The 26,208-nt window shown below is 39.7% G+C and overlaps 1 long non-coding RNA gene across 1 annotated transcript; it reads left to right on the forward strand.

The window, feature by feature from the left end:
- The first annotated feature begins 1,637 nt into the window (after window positions 1-1,637).
- Window positions 1,638-25,327, forward strand: LOC125452871 (uncharacterized). The gene is made up of 3 exons (XR_007247622.2): window positions 1,638-1,888; window positions 3,670-3,799; window positions 24,121-25,327. It is a non-coding gene; the product is annotated as an uncharacterized LOC125452871 (long non-coding RNA).
- The last annotated feature ends 881 nt before the right edge of the window (window positions 25,328-26,208 follow it).

Raw genomic sequence — 26,208 nt, forward strand, 5'->3', positions numbered from 1 at the left:
CTGATGTCAATCTGCAGTACTTGTCTGACAGCATTAGCTTCAGCCAGTATGACCCTAGTTATAGTGCATGGTCCACTGATCACAAATAGCATTCAATTTCCTTGGATCAAGCTCCACATACAGACATAAATACACAATCAGAATGCCTCGTTCCCAGGAGGAAGAAAATTTAAGATTTTAAGAGACAGCAATACTCACTTGCTCAAAAACTTAGGAGTCTGAGAAATAAGTTAATACACTTTTCAAGTTTTCGAGAAGATTTGTAGCTCAGGTTAGATGAGGTTGAAGACTTGCTCGTCGATGTGGTAGGTTTGGTTGCAAATGATTGTCACCCTGTCACCCCACTAGCATCATCAGAGTGCCTTCTGTGAAGTGTTGGTGTTCTGTCCCACCTGTTATTTATGTGCCTCAGTTTGCAGGGGTGATCGGTATTATTTTCATGGTTTGTAAACAGGGTCTAATTCAATGTGTTTGTTGATGGAGTTCCAGTTGGAATACCAGGCATCTAGGAATTCCCTGGCATGTCTCTGTTTGGCTTGTGCTATTATGAACGTGTTGTCCAGTCAGATTTGTGTCACTCATTGTCTGTGTGTAGTGAGACAAGCGAGAATTAGTCGTGTCCCTTGGTGGTTAGTTGGTGTTCATGTATCTGTATAGTCAACTTTGTTCTAGTTTGGCCTATTAAATTTCTCAAAGTTCCAGCCATATTTGTACTCTTGAAACCCAGCTTGGAATCTCACTGACGTCAGACACAAGTACAGAAAATTATCTTCACCAAGATATTCACATTTTGCATTTCAGATTTGGCTCTCAAGTTCTCTCACTATTTTTGTGGTGATGTGCATCCAAAATCAGTCTAAAAAAAACAAAAAAAATGTTGTGTTAGAGGCCAATGAAGCAAAAACATTTGAGTAAATATCTGCTGTTTATTGCATCTTTCTCTCTGTTTTCTGACAGGGAGAACTTTGACTAATATAATAATATTCTACTGTACACATCAAAGATATAAAGGCAGGTGGCATGTCAAATATTTGCATAGAATATCTGAGTTAAAGCAGCTCTTCACTTCTAACAAATCTTGACAAGAATCTGTAAAGTATCACAACAGGGGACCAAATACTTTAATATTTATCTTAAGGTTAACTTTCCCACTGTTATTTTGTTTTTGAAAAGAGCAGCTCTGCATTTTGTGTGCTGTCAGAAGTCTTTGTTTCAACATCCTGTGGTTCATTTGGCCACAACTTGCTTTTCTTCTTGTCAATGATCTTGAGGCTAGCAATCTGGGAGCTAAGCCATTTCTGCTTCATAACAAGTGAAGTCTATTGTTCTGCCTGTTGTGTTTGTGTTCCTACGGCGATGTGGATTATTATTCTGCTTGTTTGACATTTACATCCTCTTCTCAGTGAAGTTGTAAGGATTAAGCTCCAGTGTTACCTTTCATTGCTAGGTAACTAGACATTAAAATAAAGAAATGTCTTTTGTGGCTTGTGTCCATCCGTTATCCACAACTGAACCTGAAGTAGGAGTGCTTAAATTCAGACCTTAAACAAAGAGGCATTTAGGCGCTGTAATTTACAGTGACATTTTCAGATAAATAGAGTGTTTGATAAAATTTTAATTCCTGGGCTGGATGGAAATAAAGCATGTACAAGTTGAACTGAGGAAAATCCATATCCCGCTCTGCCTACACTAATATCTTGAATGTTAATGCCATTTGATTTTTTACCTGATAAGCAATGAACTATCCTTAGGTAGTGTTTTTATGCCTAGATGTAATCCTGGGGTCTCTGATGTCAATAAGATCTCATTTGCATTTTAAATGCAACTACAGCTAACCCACCAGGCTGAAGCCAATAAGCAGTTGTTCAGAAGAAAGAATACCTTTCAGGTAAGTCAAAAATAATTCTTTGTTTTGGCACCAGGAATAGCAGAATTATTCTACATTTTCCTTCTACCAATTCTGATAGGAAGTGTTCTGATTTAAGAGAGGTCTGGGCACTAAACCCTATCTTCAGCATATTTACAGACTGTTGATCACTCAACAAACATAAGTATGGTCAAATGGCGAACGGCATACAACCACACCAGAGAGTTCAATTTAGTGAATGTCCATTCTCCTGATAACAACCAGGATGCATTAATCCTGCACAAAACTGGCCTACCCATTGTGCAGATCTCCTGGAAGAGTCAAGAGCATTTCCCCATGTTGTTGCATTTGAAAGGTCTAGGCTGCTTGTTAACGTAGCGGACTCATCTGAGCTTATTAAGAGTGCACAGATCTGAGCTGTTTATCTGCATTGTGGGTGAGCTTTCCTGGGCCTTCATATATATATATAGTAGCTGCTCATTTACAAGCTCAAAAGCTTTTGCACTTGTTTACAACTTCTTCAAGTGCCAGGATCTCTTTCCATAGCAGTCAAAATGTTACAGTAAGATCTCTCCAACCCTAAAATAACCCCCTCTTTGATGAGATAATCTTTGGGGTGCCCAAAATCACAGGATGTTGCCAGCTGAATCAATGCAATTGCATATTGATCAGTTTACTCTTTTTCACCCTGAACACATATTGAAAACACACCATTCAACTGTTACGTTATTGTTGTTTATTCATTCATGCGACATCAGGGTAGCTGGATAGAGCATCACTTAGCACCCATCCCTAATTGTCCTGGAAAGATGGTAGGGATCTGCCTTCTTGAATTACTGCTTTCCACAAGGTTTAGGGACACCATTGTGCTGTTGAGAAGCGAGCTCCAGGGTTTTGGCCCATCGACGATAACGGAATAATAGTATAATTCCAAGTCAGAATGGTGAACGGGAATTTGCTGCTGGCGGTATGCCCATGTATCTGCTAAACTCGTCCTTCCAGGTGGTAGATTTCATGGAGTTGGAAGGAGCTGTTTGTGGAGCTCTGATGGCTTTCTGCAGTGCATCTTGCAAATGGTACACTCTTCTATAGCTATGTATCAGTGGTGCAGAGAAGGAATTGTTAAAGTGTTGTTTAGGCTGTACCTATAGGGGCAAGTGCAGTATATTCCATTACACTCTTGATTTGTGTCATGTAGATGATAGACAGACTGTGGTGAGACAGAAAATGCATTACTCACTGCAAAATGCCTAGCATCTGACTTTTTCTCATGACCACTGCTTTTATATGGCTGGTTTGAACCAGTTTCTGGTCAACGGTAAGCCCCCAAGTTGTGGGTAGTTGAGAATTCAGTGATAGTAATGTACTGGAGCAAAAATGAATAAGTTTCAACAACCACCACCGTCTTTCATTTTGTTAGCTATGATATTAAACAGCGGAGAATTTTCTGCCTGATTCCAATTGGCTCAATTTTCTTAAGGCTCTTTGATGCCACATTCAGGCAAAGTGCTGCTTTGATGTCACTGTCACCTCCTGCCTGGAGTTCAGTTATGTTGTCCAATCTTGCACTAAGATATGATGAGAACATGATCTGAGTGGCTATGGTAGGGCCAAAACTGAGCATCAGCAAGTAGCTTATTGCCGAGTAAGTAGCAAGTGCACTGTCAATAACTTCTTCCATCACATTTCTGATTAACTGATGATGAAGAACAGACTGGCAGGGCAGTAATTGGCCAGGTTGCATATATCTGAGGAAGGGTCACCGGACCCAAAATGTTAACTCTGATTTTATTTCTTCACAGATGCTGCCGGACCTGTTGAGCTTTTCCAGCAACTTCTGTTTTTGTTCCTGCATTTGTCCTGCTTTGTGTGGATAATTGGATAATGTTGTAGCACAGCTCGAACGACTTGGCTAGGGGTACAGCCAATCAGGTGAACCAATCTTCAGCTTTATTTAGGAGCCATAGCCTTTGCCATATCTAGTGTGTTCAAACATTTCTACATATCATGTGGATCTCATTTAGTGAACCAGGGTTGATTCCCTGTGTGTGTGTGTGTGTGTGTGTGTGTGTGTGTGTGTGTGTGTGTGTGTGTGTGTGTGTGTGTGTGTGTGTGTGTGTGTGTGTGTGTGTGTGCGTGTGTGTGTGTGTGTGTGTGCCAGGTGGATTAGTGTGTGTGTTAGCAAGAAAATTTTGGCCTTCAAGCAAAATGGAAATAGCTGGAGAAACTCAGCAGGTCTGGCAGCATCTGTGGGAAGAAAGTAGAATTAATGTTTCGAATCCAGTGATTCATCATCAAAACTCTTCATCAGAGCGTTCACCAGAGTGTTCTGATGAAGTGTTACCAGACTCAAAATGTTAACCCAGCTTTCTTTCCACAGATACCGCCAGACCTATTGAGTTTCTTCAGCTACTTCTGTCTTTGTTTCAGATCTCCAGCAGCCACAGTTTTTTGTTTTATTTTAAAATTTCTGTCTTATTGGTTCCAACACCACTTGCTGCAGATACAGTTGAGCATCTATGTCCTTTAGAAGTTGTCCATTTCCATTGGTAGTGGTGCTAATGAGCTGCTTTTGGAGGTAGACATTGCAGTACCCTGTCCTTATGACATTCTGTACCCTTACCACACTCAATGCTTCTTCCAAGTGTATTCCACCTTACATTTTCAGGGTTTGTCCAAATAATGGGATAGGACATACCATGCAATATCACCATCTGTCATCCCCACATTTATTTTCATTATATTTTGTTGCCATTTCTCAGCGACTTCAGACAGTATTTTATGAACAACCATACTTGCTGTGGGTCAGGAGTCATATGTACACCAGACCAGGTAAGAACTGCATTTCTCCTACCCTAAAGGGTATTAGTGATCCAGACTTTGTTTTTAAATAATCAACAATGTTTTCATGTTTACTTTTATACCAGGTTTTACTTCGGGATGTATTTATAGAACTTAAAATTCTACTAGATGCTGTGACGGGACTTGAACCCATGTACACAAAGCTTTATCCCTGGTCTACTGGATGGCCTGTCCCTATGATATTATCACTGTACCATCATTTGCCGCACTTTCCATCTGTGAACTGTGACGTTTGGTCTTGGAGTCAACCATCCTAAATAGGTTTCAAAGGGACAGGCAGATGTCCTCGTTTTAATGTTTTAAAATCCTTAGAAGGGCATGCAAACCATGAAATCTCCAGTTGTTCAGTTATAACAATGCTTTCGTAATCTGCCAGCCATCAAATCGTTATGAGATTTTGAGAATTACTCTTGGAACCAACATGTCCTAACCTTAAAATTAAACATAACATTAAGTGAAATTCCAACAGCTGGAAACATGTGTTTGAGAAAGTGTCTGAGTTTCAATTATGATGTGTTCTCAAAGGACCAAATAAAAGGAAAGTAATGAAATTATTCCAATGTTGCATCAAAGGCTAACATTTTAAACAAAGCCCTTTTTCTTTCACTAATCACGCTACTAGTGGTGAAAATAGCAAATATTTTAAATAAAACTTGCACACAGGGCAATTGCTATTTTATTCACAAGCAATCAAAGAAGTAGTTTAAACTGCAAAGTCCGTTACAGCCATATTCACGTAAAATCACATAAAGTACTGGCAAAGATAAGTCATAATTGTGTCCCAGTGGCTTGGAATATTTCTTCATGGTCTCTAACAATCTCATTATTTTGAGATAACACAACAAACTATTTGTGAATAAAAAGCACATGTCATGTAGTAAAATGCCTATGTAATGCTCTTATGTTATTTAAGCCCAAGGAGAAATTGCCAACTTTACCTCTGTTTAAACAAGATGTCGATTTTCTGGAATGAACATTCTTGGTACCATGTGTCATTTGCCACTTCTACTGGTATGTGGTCCTGGGTAAGAGTTACTTGAGGTAGTTCCCTGGCACTGATTTTCCTTTGTCTTTGTTTGCCTCGGGACTATCCAATGATTAGTGGTGGATGACACATCCACAGAGTATCCACAGAGGTGGCACCATTGCTCAAAACCAGAAGTATTTCTTGCATGATAGAAACAGGTACAACTTCATTTGATGAGGCAGAATTATTTAGACAATTGGAAGCTGAGCAGACACGTCAGATCTCTTGGATAGTTGGAGTAGAACTCCTCGGCTTCATTCAATCACTATGAAGGACATTGACAGAGCCACTGAATATTAACCATTTGAAAACCATTATCTTGTAGAATGTATCTCCCCAAACATTTTTTCCATTGTTAACCCATCATACAATCAAGTACATAGCCATATTAAATCTACCACTAGTCCATCTACTCCCAGACTGTGACTTCACAAAAGTAGACAATCTAGCCATAGCACACGTTCCCCAGAATCTATTTGGGCTTGAAAAAAAAAATGGTAGGCCTTATGTTTGACCACTGTTGACCTTGGTTCTGATCTTTGGATCATTTCTCAATTGGAAGATCTTTTATCTCGCGGATATCCTTCACAGGGGTCATCATTCTTTGTGCATTTTGACATTGACATATTACCTTATCTAGAGGTCACTGATCTCATGAATTTCCTTCCCAGAGGCACATTTCTCTGCTAACTCAGTTAGCTGACCCATAATACTATTAGGTGGATCTTTCCTCTTGTGAATACCAGTTGAAACAAATAGTTTCTTCCTTATAGAATCCTGGATTTTTGGACCAAGAAATCATATAGAAAAGGAAGAAGTAGCGTTTTTTTTGTTGTATACTGCATATTTAAGTTAGGCGGCTTCTTCTTCTTGACCATATCCTACTTCTAAGGATGTTGATCTGACAAAATAAACTTTTACTGACTGTCAGTCATGCTACTTTAAGATTGCTTCTTGTTCTACACTATCTCTATTACTGGCATTGGCTGTTTTGTTGTCCAGAGACAAGCAGTAAACACTCTTGTATTGGCTTAAGAGAGCTGTGCTGTCCATTTGTGTTTTCAGCATATGCTTCTTCTCCCTGGTTTAGTTGAGTCTTAGCTTCTAATCTGACTTTAGTGATGGCAGGAGTGTTTTCCAGGCTTGACAATCATGTTTAAGCGCAGATTTCAAAATGGTGTGAGATCTTCAATCTCTTCAATCACTAGTGACTGAATCATGGCTGTTCATCTACCAATGTAGAACTGTCCTCAATATGTCCTTCCCAAGCTATCTTCCTGAAGGAAAACGAGGAATAATTAGTCTCCTGTCACATACAGGTAAACTGTCCATGATTATGAAATCCTGTCGGTGCTCAAAGTAAGAATTCTTGACCAGTTCACTGGATTTTTGGGCAGATCATTATTCAACATAGTTCTGACACACAGCAGCAGCATCTTGGTCACTCTTATGTTCTTGACAAACTTGGTCCAATTTCTTTTGACTTTTTGTCCTCTATTTTGTTTTGGCCACATGAAATGTTTTGTTTATCATGTCATAGGTAATGCCATTCCTATGGCATTTGTGTGATCCATTCTTTTTTCTTGATTTGGTTGTAGGTCTAAGATGCCCAATGATATCATGCATTGATTACTCCTTGGCCACAGTATGTGGCTTAGAGATCAGTTGTTTGATAATGATTTGTTTCTGGACAGTTGTTCTCTGTGAAATATAGCACACCTCCTATACACCTAAAGAAGTTGAGGTTAAGGAACACACCAGGCTCAATAATGAATTTGGGTGACTGGGAAAATCATACACATTTTCAAATGTGAGTTTTATTTAGTGTAACTTGTTGTGTTCCTATGTTCTTCATAGTTATCGTGTGTAGGCTGTCATCATTAGCGCTATCAAGCAGCACCTGCTTGCCGATAACCTGCTCAGTGACACCCAGTTTGGGTTCCACCAGGGCCACTCAGCTTCTGAACTCATTACAGTCATCTCAGCTCTAGGATAACTCTACAGGAATTCTTCAGGGTTGTGTCCTGGCCGAGCCAGCCTCAGCTGCTCCGTAAATGATCTTCCCTCCATCATAAAAACAGAAGTCGGTATATTCACCAAAGATTGCACAATGCTCAGCACTGTTCGCAACTCTTCAGATACTGAAGCAGTCCATGTGCAAATGCAGCAAGATCTGGATAATATCCTTGTTTCAGCTGATAAATTGTAACTAACATTCATGCCACACAAATTCCAGGCAATGACCATCACCAATAAGAGACAATCTAACCACCACAACCTGTCATTCAATGGTGTTACCATCATTTAATCCTTCAAGGTCAACATTCAGGGTGGGGGTGTGGTGCTATCATTAACCAGAAACCCAACTGCACTCACCATATAAACACAGTCGTTGCAGGAGCAGGTCAGAAGCAGTGAATATTGCAGCGAGAAACTCACCTCCTGACTCCCCAAAGCCTACCTATCATCTACAAGGCACAAGTCAGGAGAGTGATGGAATACTGCTCACTTGCCTGGAAGAATGCAGCCCCAACAATACTCGAGAAGCTTGACATTATCCAGGACAAAGCAGCCTGCTTCATTGGCACCACATCCACAAGCATCCACTCCCTGCACCACCAACGCTCAGCAGCGGCAGTATACACTATCTACAAGATGCTCTGCAGAAATTCACCAAGGCTCATTAGACAGTGTGTTCCAAACCCACACCTGCTTCCATCCAGAATGACAAGGCAGCAGATACATGGGAACACCACCACCTGCAATTTCCCTCCAAACCACTCACTATCCTGACTTGGAAATACCTTCCAAAGATAAATAGGAATGGGCAGAAAAATGCTGGATGGCCAGTATGTCCATATCTCATGAGTGAAAAATAAAACAAAACTTGCACCATCATCATTACTAGCACCATTGGGAGCTAATACAGATATATCAACTCTCTGATTACAAATTATCTTAACCCACAGGTTGTGTGTGACCTTAACAGAACAGGTTGTATCAATGTAACATGAGCATTAACTACTTCAGGGCCACAACCTTATGAAACACAATCCTACCAATACCCTTTCTGTTAAATATTAACCCATTTGCAAGCTTTCCTCCCTCTCAACACTTTTGAGCAAATATTCTTGAGCCATATGTCACCTCACTGATCTATGTCAATCTTTCCCTTGAGTTAATACTTGAATTTCTCCAATCAAGTTTCCACCCCAACTACTGCACTGAAATATGTTTATACAAAATATGAATTAGAAACAGAAGTAAACCATCCATCTCCTCAATCTGCTTTGCTAGTCCGTAAGATCATGGGTGATCTGAATGTAACCTCAAATTTACATTCCTTCTCACCCCAACAACCGTTCACCACTTTGTTCAATAAATATCTATCTACTTCTGTGTTAATAATGTTGAATGATACTTGTTTCTTTTCAGGGGGAAAGTTCAAATGTTTTGGCCTGAACTGCTTTCTGTGGCAAAAATTCCACAGCTCCACCACTCTCTGTGTGAGGAAATTTCTCCTCATCTTAGTCCTAAGGCCACTGTAATTTCAGGAAGGAAGTTCCAAAGACTTATGAGGCTCTGAGAGAAAAATTGTTCACCCAATCACTGTTTTATGAGCAAACCTTGATTTTTTTAAAGCAGTGACCCCTAGTTCAAGATTCTGTCATTTAAGCAAACATAAAGAAATGAGAGGTCATACTTTTTGGATCAAGGGTAAGAGATTTAAACCAGAGTTGAAGAGCAATTTCTTCTCTCAAAAGGTCATGAGTCTATGGAATCCACTATCCCAAAGTGTGGGTGGACATTTAGTAAATTTACGGGGGAGTTCAATTTTTAATTGGTAATGAGGTGAAGGTTTATAAAGAGCAGGCAGAAAAGCAGAGGTGAGGCCAAGATGAGATCAGCCATGGCACAACAGGGAGAGGTAATGGCCTAGTGGCATTATTGCTCGACTGTTGACCCACATAAAACTTTGGGGACCTGGATTTGAATCCCACCATGACAGATGGTAGAATCTGAATTCAATAAATATCTAGAATTCAGGATCTAATGATGACCGTGAATCCATTGGCAATTGTTGGGGAAAACCCATCTGGTTCACTAATGTCCGTTAGGGAAGGAAACTGTCATCCTTACCTGGCCTGGCCTACATGTGACTCAAGACCCACAGCAATGTGGTTGACTCTTCACTGCTCCCTGGGCAAATAGTGATGGGCAATAAATGATGCCTGGTCAGTGATGCCTGCATTACATGAATGAATAAATGAAAAGAAAACAGGCTCAAGGGGTTGCCTGCCCCTCGTTTGTATGTTCTTATGAAATATTCTCTTCACATCTATCCTGGCAAGACCCCTCAGGATTTTATGCTTCAGTCAGGTCAACTCTTACTCTTCCAAATGCTAGTTAGGTTTCCAACCATTCCTTATAAGTCACCCATCCCATTCCAGTAATTAGTCCAGTAAACCTTTGTTGGACTGCCTCTAATGCATTTACCCCCTTCCTTAAATAGATGGTCATTACTGTGCACAGTATTCCGGATCAGGTCTGACCAATGCCTAACATTCCTACTTTTGTATTCAGTTCCCCTCACAATAAATTACAGCATTTAACTAGCTTTCCTAAGCATTTTCTGTTTCTGAATATAATTTGCTTATGATGTGCCACAAATACCCAATCACTTTGCATCTCAGATTTCTGAAATCTCTCACAATTTAGATAAGATTTTGTTTTGCCAAAATGGAACATTTCACACTTTGCGACATTTTACTGAATTTCCCACATCTTTATTCAGTCAGTTAATCTATCAATATTGTTCTGTTATCCTCCTTGTGTCTTCTCCAGCCTACATTTATGTGGTTACCTTTCTCAAAGTCAAAAAATATATTCCCAGTGACTGAAACTCTGGTGTTGTATCTGTCCTCCTAGCTTTTTATGAACCTTTAATAAAGTCAACCTCACTATCTACCAAAACCTTCCTTCCACCATCCATCTCTATGGGAATGCCCTCATCTGGTTCCACTCACAATTATACGCAACTTGTCAATGGTGGCTCCTCTTCCCATCTGGCTCTATTACTTCAAGTAGCCTTCAAGGATTTGGATCCATCCTCCTCTTCCTCTTTTGAATGCCGCCCTTTGGCATCACCCATTGTCATTAGCAACATCATCCAGCTTTACCCCTTCACGATTTCACTACATATGTATTGTCAGATTACTTGTCAGATATTCCATTATTAGCGAGCTGCAATTTCTTCATTAGCATATTATCTGCAAATGTTAGGTGCTGCTGAATTATGCTCAATTTTTCAGATAGCATTAAGCTCACAGAGGTGTCACTAGTTACATTAACTATTGAATCTCACCAGTCATCATTTTTAATGTATTATTATTATGAGCAAGTGAGTAAAATCCTTTTTATTGTATCGGAGTGTTTGCAACAAGAATGCTACTATAGCTCCTTGAAATACAAACTTATGTCATAATTGTGGATGCTGTGATTGGAAGCTACAGACAGCCATATCTTTATACACGCGTTTTCAAATGTGCACTCAGCAGTTCCTATTTGGAACATGCACATAATTGGTCAACTTCTATGTGATTTTTTTTCTAATTTTCTACACACAGCTCTTTTGGACATTATGTAATGTACCAGATGTAAACGTCTGTTGACAGAAAGTTATGCTTTGCACTGTCTTGAGAGACTTTCGCTGCCTCCAATATCAGTGAAATTGTATGTGGTAAGCGCCCAATTTCTGGCAACGTTTTTCACTGGGTGCTGCTTTCAGCCAAACTTGTGGGTGGAATGAGAGAAGAGAAATGCATGAGCAACTATACATTTCTCCACACCCATCATCCATGACCTCTCCCAAATCGCCTCAATTTGCCTGTGTTGTTTTACTTTAAAGGTCTCAGATAAATATTGCAGTAAACTCCCTGTCCAAAACGGCTGTGAAGAGCTGGAAAGGTAATGGTAAGGGAGGGATAAAATGGAATTGAGAATCTAGGACAGCAGGCCATTAACTTTCCTTATGGTTTCCACAAGCAGTTTTATTTTGATTGCCCTAGAATATTTCTGCAATTTGACTTTATACTTGTACGAAGCTGGAATACTTATATTGCATATGAATATCTGGATAGATTATAGAGGTGTTTAAACACATAGGTTTCTTACTGGTTTGTTAGTGCCCAAAATCCAGTATCAGACTGCTAAAGTATGGTTAAGGAATGAAAATTCTTCATATTCTGGACTAGAATTTAAAAACAGAGCAATGCAAAGGGTAGAATTGGAAAGCATGACTCAAAGTGGGAGGGTATGATGACAGGATAAGTGATTTTGAATAAACACAACTATAAGAAAGAATTCTGAGGCTGCACAACAGTTTTCCTCATGTATTACAGCTCCTGTCATGTGTTTTTGATTTAGAAGAACTGTTGAGAAAATCATGGAATTATCTCAAATCATCCTTAATATAATCACCTTCCAAAGGGCTTAAAGTGTCAATAATAAGTTAGTGTAGGAATTGATACATATGTGTGAAAACAGGTCAGCTACCCCAGGCATGATATAGAGCAAGTTCCAAAGAATGAACTTTGCAAGCAGATGTAAGAAGCTGCTGAACTGTACATTGAGCACAGTGTAATTCTGGCATGAGGTTCTGTGCAAGGGACCAGACTTGAGAGCAGGATGGCACAGGAGCATGACAACCATGGGGAACATGGGACAGTGGCAGGTTTTCATTTACTGTAAATCTCCAATTGGCACAATCAGCTGGGGTAGTATTCAAGCATTCCAAATCCCTTGGAACATAGTTATCTAATTTTAATACTTGACAGTGGCCTAAAGAGTCTTTCACAGGCTTCTAGAAAGGGAAAAAAATGACGACAACATGAAGACAACACAAATGGATGTTACGTATTTACTTTGTCTCTACTTTTTTTTATTTATACCACCTGCCATGGATTTAACATCACTTAAAAAAACACTGGATGCCTAATTCAATTGCACCTGACTGTGAATTGATATTTGCAAATAATGTACTGGAAGTTGGTTCTGCCAAACAATATTTAAATGCAAAATAACGAAGTGTGGAGCTGGATGAACACAGCAGGCCAAGCAGCATCTCAGGAGCACAAAAGCTGACGTTTCGGGCCTAGACCCTTCATCAGAGAGGGGGATGGGGAGAGGGAACTGGAATAAATAGGGAGAGAGGGGGAGGCGGACCGAAGATGGAGGGTAAAGAAGATAGGTAGAGAGGAGAGTATAGGTGAGGAGGTAGGGAGGGGATAGGTCAGTCCAGGGAAGACCGACAGGTCAAGGATCGGGATGAGGTAGTAGGTAGGAAATGGAGGTGCGGCGTGAGGTGGGAGGAAGGGATGGGTGAGAGGAAGAACAGATTAGGGACGCGGAGACAGGCTGGGCTGGTTTTGGGATGCAGTGGTGGGGGGGGGACAAGATGGGCTGGTTTTGTGATGCAGTGGGGGGAGGGGAAGAACTGGGCTGGTTTTGGGATGTGGTGGGGGAAGGGGAGATTTTGAAGCTTGTGAAGTCCACATTGATACCATTGGGCTGCAGGGTTCCCAAGCGGAATATGAGTTGCTGTTCTTGCAACCTTCGGGTGGCATCATTGTGGCACTGCAGGAGGCCCATGATGGACATGTCATCTGAAGAATGGGAGGGGGTGTTAAAATGGTTCGCGACTGGGAGGTGTAGTTGCTTGTTGCGAACCGTTTGGAGGTGTTCTGCAAAGTGGTCCCCAAGCCTCCGCTTGGTTTCCCCAATGTAGAGGAAGCCACACCAGGTACAATGGATACAATACACCACATTGGCAGATGTGCAGGTGAGCCTCTGTTTGATACGGAAGGTCATCTTGCGGCCTGGGATAGGGGTGAGGGAAGAGGTGTGGGGGCAAGTGTAGCACTTCCTGCGGTTGCAGGGGAAGGTGCCTAAAAGGAACTAAAAGATAAACAGCTAATAAGAGATGAAGTTATATCAAAAACATTATCCTGTAGTGTTTTTTTAACTAATCTGGAATCACTCAAAATGCCTTCTTGCATCTTTAAGAACATTACTTTTCCAGTGTGATTCAGCATATAGCTAACCCTGTAAGAATCCCAATGATGTGCGATAGTAAATGCTACAAATTTTCAGACTGGGCTATCACTTTGGAAGTAATAGCTCTGGGTCAAAATGTCAACATTTATCAAAGGCTATTTGAGAGAAAAATATGAATGAAACTATTCAACAAAGAAATAACATTTTAAATGTTGGTTATTTTCTTGTGAAGTATAATTTCTTAAATGAATACTTGTAGTAGAAAAGAAGGTTTTCTTTGGATAGTGGAAAAAGTCAATACTAACGGCAAATGAAAGGTTTTGCTTGATGTTTTTCATAACCGTTAATTAGTGTGATATGGAATTTGAGTGATCCAGAAATTAAAACATCACCAATGCAGTCCAAAGATGTGCAGGCTAGGTGGATCGGCCATGCTAAATTGCCCGTAGTTTTCAGGGGTGTGTGGGTTATAGGGGATGGGCCTGGGTGGGATGCTCCAAGGGGCGGTGTGGACCTGTTGGATGGAAGAGCCTGTTTCCACACTGTAGGGAATCTAATCTAATCTAATCACGAAAAAATTAATGCTGAAATAGAATACAAAGGGGCCAAAATGCATGGCTGCTCTCCAGCAGGGTTTCTACCTGTAATAGAACTGTTGTTGTCCAGTGAGCATGCTGCACTCCATTTGGCTGTTTGTTCAAGCTAGCCTGTTGAGCTCTAATGGGGAGGCTGTTTGCCAGTAAAGCTGCTGTTTTCCTGTAGGATTACAATTTTCCTGTAGCACCGTTCTCATTAGGACTTTAATGCTGTAGTAGTGCTTCTAGAGTCTAATGGGGTTGCTGTACGCCACTAGGGCTGTAATACCCAGTATGAATGCTGTGTTCCAGGAGGGCCATTCTGTTCCAGTGAGACTAATATGTTGCATTAAGACTGCCGTGCTCCAGTACATCTGCTAGCCTCCAGTGTGGCCAGAGTACTCTAGTAAAACTGCTGTTTTCCTTGTAAGCTGCTGTGCTCCATCAGAACTACAATGCCTTTTTAGGGCTGCTATGTTCCAATATTGCTGTTAAGCATCAGGTTATTCTGAAGAATAAGCAAAATCTTGCTACTGTCCCAAAGTAGACAGTTATTTAATGTGATGAAGAAGAAGCTGTGGTTCTGGATTCTCAGCAAGCACCAGTAAGACTTGAGGTTCCATGTAAAACTATTTAAATGAACATATAGCACTGCAACATGATGTTTTGCTAGGTATGTTTTTTCTGGAAATTGGAACAAAGAATGGTCCACGGATGCCACAATGATTAAAGCCTTAAAACTTTCACCTTTTAAAGATTTTTTTTCAATTTTTTAGAATAATGTTTATTAATAGGGCCTTTGTCTTCTTCTGCTGCTGTGATGTCTGTCTGCCATCCACAAGGCCCAATTCAAGAGGATGTTGGACTATTCTTCACTTACTTGTAATCTAGCAAAACTCAAGAAACTTAACATCATCCAGGATAAAGCAGGATGGCACCACGTCCATCACTTGTAGCACTTACTCAATTCAGCACAAATGCATGGTGATGGTGATGAGAACAACACCAAAAATGTACTGCAAGAATTCACGAGGTTCTTCTGACAACACTTTCCAAACTCATGATCTCTACCACATAGAATTGCAAGGGCAGCAGACACATATGCAAGTAGCCCTCCCAGCCACACACCTTCCTGACTTGGAACTGTATCACTATCCAATTTTTATCTTGTCAAAATCCTGGAAACTCTTCCCTCACGGCATTGTGAATCTACCTACAACAAATAGATTGCGGTTGTTCAAGAAGGCACTTATCACTACCTTCTGAAGAGCAACTATGAGTGCTGGCCCATAATAATTTTTAGAAATCTGCCGTTAAAAGTCGATGACACAAATATGGTAAAACCATCAAAAGGACATAAGTTGAACAGTTCTCACTCATTTCTGGGACTTGATGGGGTAGGGATACAAGACTCTCTCTGCTCAGCAAGTGAACATTGCAGGTTTCACAGTCATCCCTAACATCCTTTGAGGTTCATGGCCACAGCACTTGTTCCTGAGCCCTGGCTTTACCCTTACTAATGCCCAAGTATCGCTGGTGCATCTTGCCGGGGATATCACCCTGCAGCAAAAGTGGAATGAACAGCCTACTATCAAACATCACAAGGTTATCTATAATGCTGAAATTTTGTTGATCAAAATTGATCTTCATAACCAACCCACAAGGTCTTTGATCTGGCCAACGTTTGATACATTACTAACAAAGTAAGTCACGCATGGTCTTTCTTTTGTTCCTGTTAATATTCATTCAATCTGTTATTGGTTGCTGACCATTATATCACTGTGACCAAATTAAATAATTAGGTTTCACAAACAAGTCCCTTATCAGAGTAAGGTTGTCGACTGTCATTCTGTGCAGTACATCTGCTATGATTTGAAGCTTCCCTTGCACATATTTGGTCTCATAGGCAAACTTCATAAAGTTTGAACTTCTGGATCCACGGAGGTATTCTTGCCAATTCTTTCTCATCTAATAGGGAGACCAATAGATTACAGTCCATCTCAATAAGAACTTTCAATCAAAGGTGTAGACTGAAACACCTTCCACACTCATGAGGCCAAAAAGTATCCTTTTCTATAATCCGTGTATTGTGTCTCCATATCTGACAAAACCCTGGAAATGTAATACACTAGTTTCTGATGCCCATCTGTTAGGTCCTGAAAGAACACTGCTCCTTTGCCTGTAGCTGAAACATCTGCAGCTTTGACAGCTGGGAAGGATGGGCCGTCATGGATCAGGACATCTGTGGGCGACAGTATTTCCCTTTTTTTTAAAGCGTCTTTCTGATGCAAATTCCCACACCATTCCTATGTCTTCTTGAGTAATTGCTTCAACAATACAACCATCATTGCCAAGTAAGGCAAACATATCACCAACTGTTTTACAAGTCTAGAAATCTTTGCAGGATATGAAGCTATGTGAGCTGGAAATTCTTAACAGTCTTTAATTTTTGAAGGTTTAGCCTTACCTCATATTTGTTAATGGCATGTTCCAAAATGCAAATAGTTTTCTTGGAAAATCATTCTTCAGTGAGAGAAATCCCTCTGGCCTGCTGGCATTTTAAAACTGCACGAATACTCTGGCCGTCTTCTTTAACCATCTCTCAATTTAACAATATGTCATCTATGTGGCATATGTCACTATTCAAACTTTGATATGTACTCAACATACCCTGCTGGAAAATCTCTTCAGCAGAGGCTACCCTGAATGGCAATCTGTTGACACAAAATCTCCTCAACGAAGTAATAAGTGTCATGATTGTGCATCTAACAGCACCTAACAGAATCCACTGTGAAGTTAAAACTCTACTTTGAGACAACTTAGCTTGTCTGTCATTAATAGTAGACATAGGGTGGATTTCCTTTGCAATTGCCTTTTTGACTTGTATTAGGCCAAGGTATATTCTGAAGTACCTGTTGGGTTCTGGTACACTAACCATGCACAAACACCACTTGGGTGGACTAGTCACCAGGAAATGATAAAAACCAAAAGAACTGTGGATGCTGTAAATCAGGAACAGAAACAAAGTTGCTGGAAAAGATCAGCAGGTCTGGCAGCATCTGTGGAGGAGAAGACAGAGTTAACGTTTCGGGTCTGGTGATAAGGAAAGGTCATCGGACCCGAAATGTTAAATCTGCTTTCTCCTCCACAGATGCTGCCAGACCTACTGAGCTTTTCCAGCAACTCTGTTTTTGCACCAGGAAATGATGCTTGTTTTGATCATTTTTCTCAAGTTTCTTCTGAACCTTACTCGTTAATGGATGCAGAATTTTCATGGATAAACATTGCGGCTTACCACCCTTCCTTAATATGACACTGTATTTAGTATTGGACTTGCATTATCCTCGGAACAATTTAGGGCGTCTCATTACATAGGACATTTTAGCCCTATGCTGTTCCACGCCTTGGATCATTTGAATAAGAATGAAAGAATAAGGCTTACTGACCATGAATTGTGTATTCATTCTTTACTACCTGGCACCCCTTATGTTGTAGTGTTACTTTAAGCATAATGTTGAAAACTGAACCTCAGATAACATGTAATTTATATCTGCAGGGTGTGTATTTTGTTTGTTCAGCCATAGGATTTGATCTGCTAAAACATTGACACATCCATACTGAGCTTAAAATTCACGTTACACAAATGCCAGGTGATGGCCATCTCCAATAAGAGACAATCTAATCACCGCCCCTTGACCTTCAACTGCAATCATTGAATCTCTCTCTATCAACATTCTTGGAGTTATCATTGGCCAGAAACTTAATTAGACTCACCATTTAAACTCAATGGCTACACGAACAGGCCAGAAGCTAGGAATACTGTGGCCAGTAACTCACCTCCTCACTTCCCAAAGCCTATCCACCATCTACAAGGCACAAGTTAGGTGTGTGATGGAATAATACCCACTTGTAGCCCCAACAATACTCAAGAAAATTGACAACATCAAGGAAAAACTGGTCTGCTTGATTGCCACCACACCCACAAGCGTTCGTTCCCTCCACTGCTAATGCTCAGTAGCAGTAGTGATTAGTATCAACAAGATGTATCACAGAAATTCACCAAAGATCCTAGACAGCACCTTCCAAAAAACACAGTCACTTCCACCAAGAACGTAAGAGCAGCAAATACATGGGAACAAACTTTTATACCTGCATTTAACTCTCTAAGCCACTCATCATTCTGACTTGGGAGCTTGGAAATCGTGACATTTCCTTCACTATTGCTGGATTAAAATCCTGAAATCACACCCTAAAGGCATTGTGGGTCTACCTACAACACACAGACTGCAACTGTTGAAGAAAGCAACTCTCCACCTCTTTCTTAAGGCAAACTAGGGATGGGTAATAAATGTTGACTAGCCAGTGATGCCCACATCACACAAGTAAACAAAAATAAATGAGATAACCAGATGTAGAGCTGGATGAACACAGCAGGCCAAGCAGCATCAGAGGAGCAGGAAGGCTGATGTTTCGTGCCTAGACCCTTCTTCAGAAAGGTCTTATTTCTGAAGAAGGATCTAGGCCTGAAACGTCAGCCTTCCTGCTCCTCTGATGCTGCTTGGCCTGCTGTGTTCATCCAGCTCTACACCTGGTTATCTCAGATTCTCCAGAATCTGCAGTTCCTACTATCTCCAAAAAAAGAGATGTCTATTAGCTGCATATGGTCCGTCAAATTGAGATCAGTTGAGTCATCAAATTCCCCTAAGAATCTCTCAAGTAATGTTTCTAAAACAGGAGCCTTGATCACATTCACCTCCTTGTACAAGTAAGCATTTTTGCTGCTGGGAAACAGAGTCCTCCTTCTGTGTATCTTCTGAAAATGACCAATATTCTTGCAGATGTACATCTCTTTTGTAACAGCTGGTCACTACTGCTTTTTGTGAGAATTAGTTAGCTCAATTGTCTGGATATCCAGTTTTATTTCAGAATAATGTCAACAGCATCATTTCAATTCACAGATTGATTGAGGTTATCATACAAGGCTCTCCTTCTCAACTTCTCTCCTTGCCTGAGATATGGTGACCCTTAGATTAAAAACCATTACCAATTCTCTTTCTCGTTAATGGGAGAGCAACCATATGACTCAGTAGGACTGTGATGACTTTGCTTATTTTTGTGAGGTTGTTTCATTCCAGAGTACTGATGCTATATCTCAGCGTCAGCTCTCTGGCCTTCTGTTCATGGTGGCTTGTCATGTCTATCTCCAGTTTGTTTCTACTTTATAAAATGAATAGATTCTGTTGCTGTCCAGAAGTAAGTTGTTCTTTTCATCTCAGGATTTGGCTCTGGGTCTTCCTGGTTTCTGCTTTTTTTTCTCAATTCACTTTGTGCGATGTAGCATGTGGGCATTGCTGGATGGACAGTATTTATTATCCTGGTTGCCTTGAGTAGGTGGGAGTGAGCTGTCTTCTTGAACCAATGCAGTCCATGTGCTGTAGGTTCATCACTTTGCTGTCAGGGAGGGAATTCCGGAAAATCGACCAGAAACAGTGAAGCAATGGGGATATATTTTCAAATTAGGTTGGTTAGTGGCTTGGAAGGGAACATGAGGATGGTGGTATTTCCATAAATCTGCTCCCCTAGTTCTTCTAAATCAAAATAAGGTGCTGTCCAAGGATCTTTGGTGAATTTCTACAATGCATCTGATAGATAGTACACACTGTTCCTTCTGAGCATCAGAGGTGGAGAGAGTTGGTGTTTGTATATCTGATTCCAATCAAGCGGGCTGCTTTATCCTGAATAGTGTCAAGCTTTGTGTGTGTTGTTGGAGCTCCATTCATCCAGACAAGTGTATTATGCCTCGGAGATAGTGCACAGGCTTTGGTCAATCAGGAGGTGACTGTACAAATCTGATAAAGACTCATAAAAAATTCCAACAGCTATTCTGTCTCTTATCAATCTTGCTTTCTTCGTTTCATTTTCTCCACTAATATATAGAGGTCATTAATGGAATAAGCTGCGTATTCCACCTGATGATGAGCTCTTCTTTCAAGTATTGTTCTTTCAAGAAATTTACTTGTTCTCAGATTGAAGTAATTCTCAAAGTTATTAGAATTTCTTCCAAAGTATCTGCCTTCTTTCATATTTTGATGGTTTATAACACCAAGCAACCTACTAAAGTGACATCACATCCAACACCTTTAAAATTCACCTCCTTCACTACCTACAGAGGGGCAGCAGTGTATGTAATCCACAAGATACTCTGCAGTAACTTAATGCTCCTCCGAAAGCATGTTCTAAACCTATGAATTCTACCACATAGGACAACAAGGGCAGTAGATGCATAGGAACACAACCATCTGCATGTTATCCTCTACGTTCTACATCATCCTGCCCTCAAACTATATCACAATTCCATTACAGTCTCTGGGTCATAATCCTGGAACACCCAGAGTACTGTTGGTGTTCGAGAAACTCAGCAAATCTGGTAGCAACTGTGTAGAGAGAAAAACATTTATTAGGCAAAATCCTATGACTTATCTCTGTAACTGGACTTGTAAAGCTCACTCATTTTCTCTCTCCACAGGTATTACTGGATCTGCTGGATATCTCTAACACTGCCCGTCTTTGTTTTATTTCAGAACTCCAGCAACCACAGCATTATACTTTTATTTAAGTATAGTTACTTATTCAGCATGAGATTTAATCTTGAAACAGCTTTGTATCGTAAGAAATCTTTTCTCCAAAATATCCAATCTTGTGTTCTCTTTGGCTCTTCGCTTACTTTTTAAAAAAATTTGCTTTTCCTTCTATTTCTTCTGAGTGTGGTCATTTATGTTTATTTCTTTAAAGTTATTTCAAATCTGCATCATCTCAGTTCTATTTTGTTTGGTTTACCTCAAAGTCTTAATGATTATGCAGCATATAATAGCTGCTGATTTGAAGCTTTTTAATCTTTAGCAAAATAATGCTTTCATTCTCTGGTCTTAAGGTATCTTCAAGCATAAAACTGAATTGCAGATAAGTTGTAATATTCTATTTATCTAAAGTTTTTGTGCTATGCTTTATAGTGATACAATAAGTATTTTATTCTAATAAACCCTTAAATTATAATACTGTGGTATCACTGTCCTCCTCACTGTGGACATTTCTAACTTCCTTCTAATGAAAATGTTGGTTCCGTATTTTCTGGAGGCTTTCCCCTTTCTTAATTGCAAATGACATATGCTGAGAATCCTGTTGTAAGTAACTCAACTCCTGTTTCCCCAAAAACTGTTCATCCCCTTCAGATGCAAATGTGTGATTGAAAAACTCCATTTGCCTGTATTAATCTTGCTCAAACAAAATTCAAAAAGCTCGACATCATCCAGGAAGGGTCGAGGCCCGAAACGTCAGCTTTTGTGCTCCCAAGATGCTGCTTGGCCTGCTGTGTTCATCCAGCCCCACACTTTGTTATCCCAGAGAGAATAAATCAGTATAGGAATGGTTATTAATAATAAGCATGATGACAAAGTATGTCTTGACTTCTGATTTTTGATTGGAGGTGTCTTCTTGTGAATTTATTTCAAATTTTCTTGAAACTGCTTTGAATGTACTGCAGTGAGTAAGATATTGAATCGGGGAATTCAAAATGGTGCACTTAATATCAGGATTTGTGGTCATGGGGCCAATCAAAACTTTTGCATGCAAGTATACAAACCTTAAATTAAACATTTTGCCGATATTGTTCATCAAATTAAAACAGTTGACAATAATGTCTTTTTGTGGGGAATAAAGTTCTGTTGATGCTGTTTTCTGATATTAAGTTTGATAGCCTTTTTTTCTAAACACCCATTCTCATGTTTGTTTGTATAATATTAATTTGTGGTCCAGTGGCAACAATGTTTGAGATTACCACATTGATACAATGAATTAGGCATTGATGAGGTTTACCAGGATTGCAGATTATCAACATGTGACAACATATTGCTTTCTTGCAGTGCTGGTTGTTGTTGTTTCAACCCACTGGGGTAACCCACTATAAATAAAACCTCACTATTCCCCTGAAATGTTGAACATGTCTCTTTAAACTATGCAAGTTTCCCCAAATTATCTGGTTTCCAGAGCATGGTTGATGCAAAGCAAGGACCCAGTTTCTGTATTAAACAAGAAATATAACTTTTTACAAGTAATTAGCCATAGCTACAAGTAGACAGATATAAACCCTTGACATAAGGCACTACTAACTAAAATTCTAATCCACTTATGAATTCCACACTCCACTTCTCTCTCTCATGTACACACAATCACAGACATGCACACAAACTTGGAGAGAAAATAATTTATTAGTGGAAGGAGGGAAAAACTTAAAAGTTAGTGCTGCTGCTTTCCAATTCTGAGGTGAGATGAACCTTCCTTGACTAACCATGCCCATAGTATTCAGTTGTCTTTCTCTGGAAGCCTCCACTATTTTGTAAGATGTATGAGGGATTGATTCACTTGGAAAATGGTTTCTAATTGATCAATTCAAAAAGAAAACAGCTCACAGCAAGTGCTGCAGGAAAGGTAATTGTTTTTTCTTAAAGTTTAAACTGAGTTTTGTTTTACTGCAGAGAACAGGCATCTCCTGCAAGGGAGAACAATAGCACATACTTCTCTCTATCTCTCTTTCTCTCTCTCTCTCTCTCTCTCTCTCTCTCTCTCTCTCCCCCGCTACTCCCCCATCCCCCACTCCATGCCTCAGTTAGTTGTTTCTATTTCTAACCTGCTCAGTTAGCTGAGAACAAATTAGTTTTACCTGTAAACAATTTTGCAGCTCCTGATCATCTTCATATTCTAAGAAGCTAAAGTCACAAAACAACAGAGTTCATAATAGTTTTTTTTAATTCCTTGCTGAGAAATTATGTAGCCATCCTGGTAAATCCCTGGTTTTAAAAACAATTCACTCTCCTTGCAGTCCACAGTTTTGAGAGATACAAAAATAAAAAGACAATGTTCTTGCATTGCAAGCTTAGATTCCATTATCCCTGGTCTCAGAGACTGACTCACTTGGCTCCTCAGACATGCTCCTTTTCGTTAAACCAAGGCTAAGCACATCCTAAAACTTAAAACTCTGAAATGCTCAGCATGCAACTACAATCATTGTTAATTTATTGTGGCAATGTTATAGGATTTTTTATGACTAAACTCCTTGCTCTGACTTGTCCAGGCAACTGACGAGTACTGATTCAACAGTCTGATAGCTCTCTTCATAACCAGCTAGGTTTTCATGTATCCTTTCCACAGATACATCAATTAGTTATGCTGAGTTACTTACACCTTCAAGGAGGAGGCCATACTTGTTCCTAGAATTCATTAAACTCTTCTTGTGCTTTTATTCACCTTTGGCCCTCCCTCTTAAATAATTTATAGTTGGCAGAATAACAAAGAATAAAGGCTTATGACAGATTCTCTATTATTCAGCATTTCCATGCAGGATTTCTTGCTGGCCAAGGCCAGAATGTGCATGGTTGTCAATATATGCTGATGGCCTGGTCTCCTTCCCCTGCAAAGGACATTCCTATTTAATAAAGTTAGTGCAGAAGGGGATTTCTTTAACTTGTCAAATGCAGGCCCTCATTGTGTTTTACCATATGTTACAGAGTAGTTCATTCCATTACTAGTAACTAGAATTGTCCAATTGGACGGTTGTCATCATTTTCATTTTGAGTGATAAAGCCTTGTGACCAGTAACCATGACTTTGGATCATCCAGTATTATTTCACCTAACCAGTTCTTTGAGGAAACTTTAACTCTGATTTTTTTTTTCTTTACAGATGCTGCCAGACCTACTGAGTTTTTTCTAGCAGCTTGTTTTAGTTCTTTGAGGAAACTGAGTCAACATGCACACAGATGATAGCTTCTGATAGCTGCTGGCTTTGCTGTTGCACCTGCTGAAGTTGTTCTATACATTTGCTGGAAGCGAGAGTTGAAATATGTGACAGCTCCAGTTGTACTTCGTACTTGTCCTCATCATCCACAATAATGCAGAACAAGGGATTATCCACTGAAAGAGACATTGAAAACCTATGACCTTGTCTATGCACTGAGACAGTTGTGTGTCATGTAAATATGATTTCCTTCTTTCTTCTCCATTGACTTGTTTAGGTGGCATAATTGTAAAACCAACTTTTCAATTTTGGTAAAGGGTTTTGTAGAGCAATACAAAAACACCAGGAAATTCTAAAGTTGAGTAAGTAATGTCATGACTCACTAACACCACCATTACTTTCAATTTCTGCATCAGAAATGAACCAACAACTCTGGTATGCCATGCAAATGTGTTCCAGTGCATCCTGGTCAATTAATTCCCAGAAAATGTCAGCTTTTCCCACATATTCTGTGACTTCCTTGTGCATAGATAGGCCATCAATCTTCTGAATGATGTTTTGGTTAATGTACATTATATTGGCCTAGAAGTAAAACAATTTGAGAAAAGCTTCAAGTTTCAAGCACTAGCTGAGGAAACCCAGCTCACAAATTTGCATCTAATGTTTATTTGGCTTGAACTTATACATGGGGACAAACTGCAATATTGTTTCAAAGTTGCTGTATTGCACAGCTTTGCATGATAATCCAGCATCTCTGCACACTGGATGGAAAAACTATTACTGTAGTTGGGTTAACTTCATTTGTACAGGAAATGTTACCAGTAGTTCCTCGGACAAATGGATAGTGTCAGATATGATTCTATTTGTAACAACAGGCATATTCTGTAATGCGCAGAGCATCAAAAGCCACTCAGTTTGTCAGGGGTGGGTGCAATATGAAGTAAATAAAACAGATTGACTCACCAAGTTGTGATTTTACCGACCTTGTTCCTTTACACTATGTGCTCCCTTTTACAGCTCATCAAATTCACGAAAATACATAATTAACATGCAAGGTAAAAGACACCAGCAAACATTCAAAATTTACCTGTCAAATTACTCTTATAATATAAAATCGCAGTAACCTTTATAAAATATTCATTCTTCAACTTATTTTTCCACTTTTCCTGCCAATTTGAACACATGGCAAGCTTCAGCCTGCAGTTTTGATGTCAGAGAATCAAATGTAAATTCCTTTTGCTCTGAAAACCAAAATGCAGACTACACTTCATAAATTCTCATTATTTTAACTCTTTTGGTAAAGAGAAACAATTCTCTGTTCAAAATATAATATTTCCAATAAAGAAAGATATTAAGTCAAATTGTTTTGTCTTTTATCATTCTTTAGTAGAATACGTCCAATAAGACTGAGATTGATGGATGATACCTCTTAAGATTCATTAGAAAGCAGGAATTATGACTTACTTTATTGCGTACAAACATGACCTAAGGCTATGTAAAATAGTTCGGCTTTGCACTCACAAAATTAAGGTTATATTTCTTCTCTATAATTCAAAGCAATTTTCTACTCCCCAATTAGTGATGTTGACCATCGTGAATATAGCAAAATATAAAGATGTGTGGCAGGAACGGAACTGTGCAATATAAAAGCCTCACCTACTTTGAATAGGATGTAGACAAAGTATGCTCCAAAAGCTTGGCCAACAGGACATTTGGTTGTGATAAAAAAATGTTAAAGTGGCTCAGAAGCAGCTGCAGCTCACCATAAAAGGGGAGGTTGTGTTGGTGGCAGAGAAATTGAACAATTACTCACAATGGCACATTGTCGGCATGCAGACAACTCGTTTCTCTTTGATGTTGAGGATGGAGGAGTAATACTTGCATTAATGTGGCACGTGCAGAATGTCAGTATATTTCAAAGATCTTCACAATCAAACAATTACTTTTGTAGTGCAGAAATTACAAAAATCAACTGGCACCCGCCTGGAACCTGAAAGTTAAATAACTTAGCAAATAATTTTCAAATTAATACGC

The sequence above is a fragment of the Stegostoma tigrinum genome, chromosome 4, assembly GCF_030684315.1.
Source record: "Stegostoma tigrinum isolate sSteTig4 chromosome 4, sSteTig4.hap1, whole genome shotgun sequence".
In the NCBI taxonomy this organism is placed as follows: domain Eukaryota; kingdom Metazoa; phylum Chordata; class Chondrichthyes; order Orectolobiformes; family Stegostomatidae; genus Stegostoma; species Stegostoma tigrinum.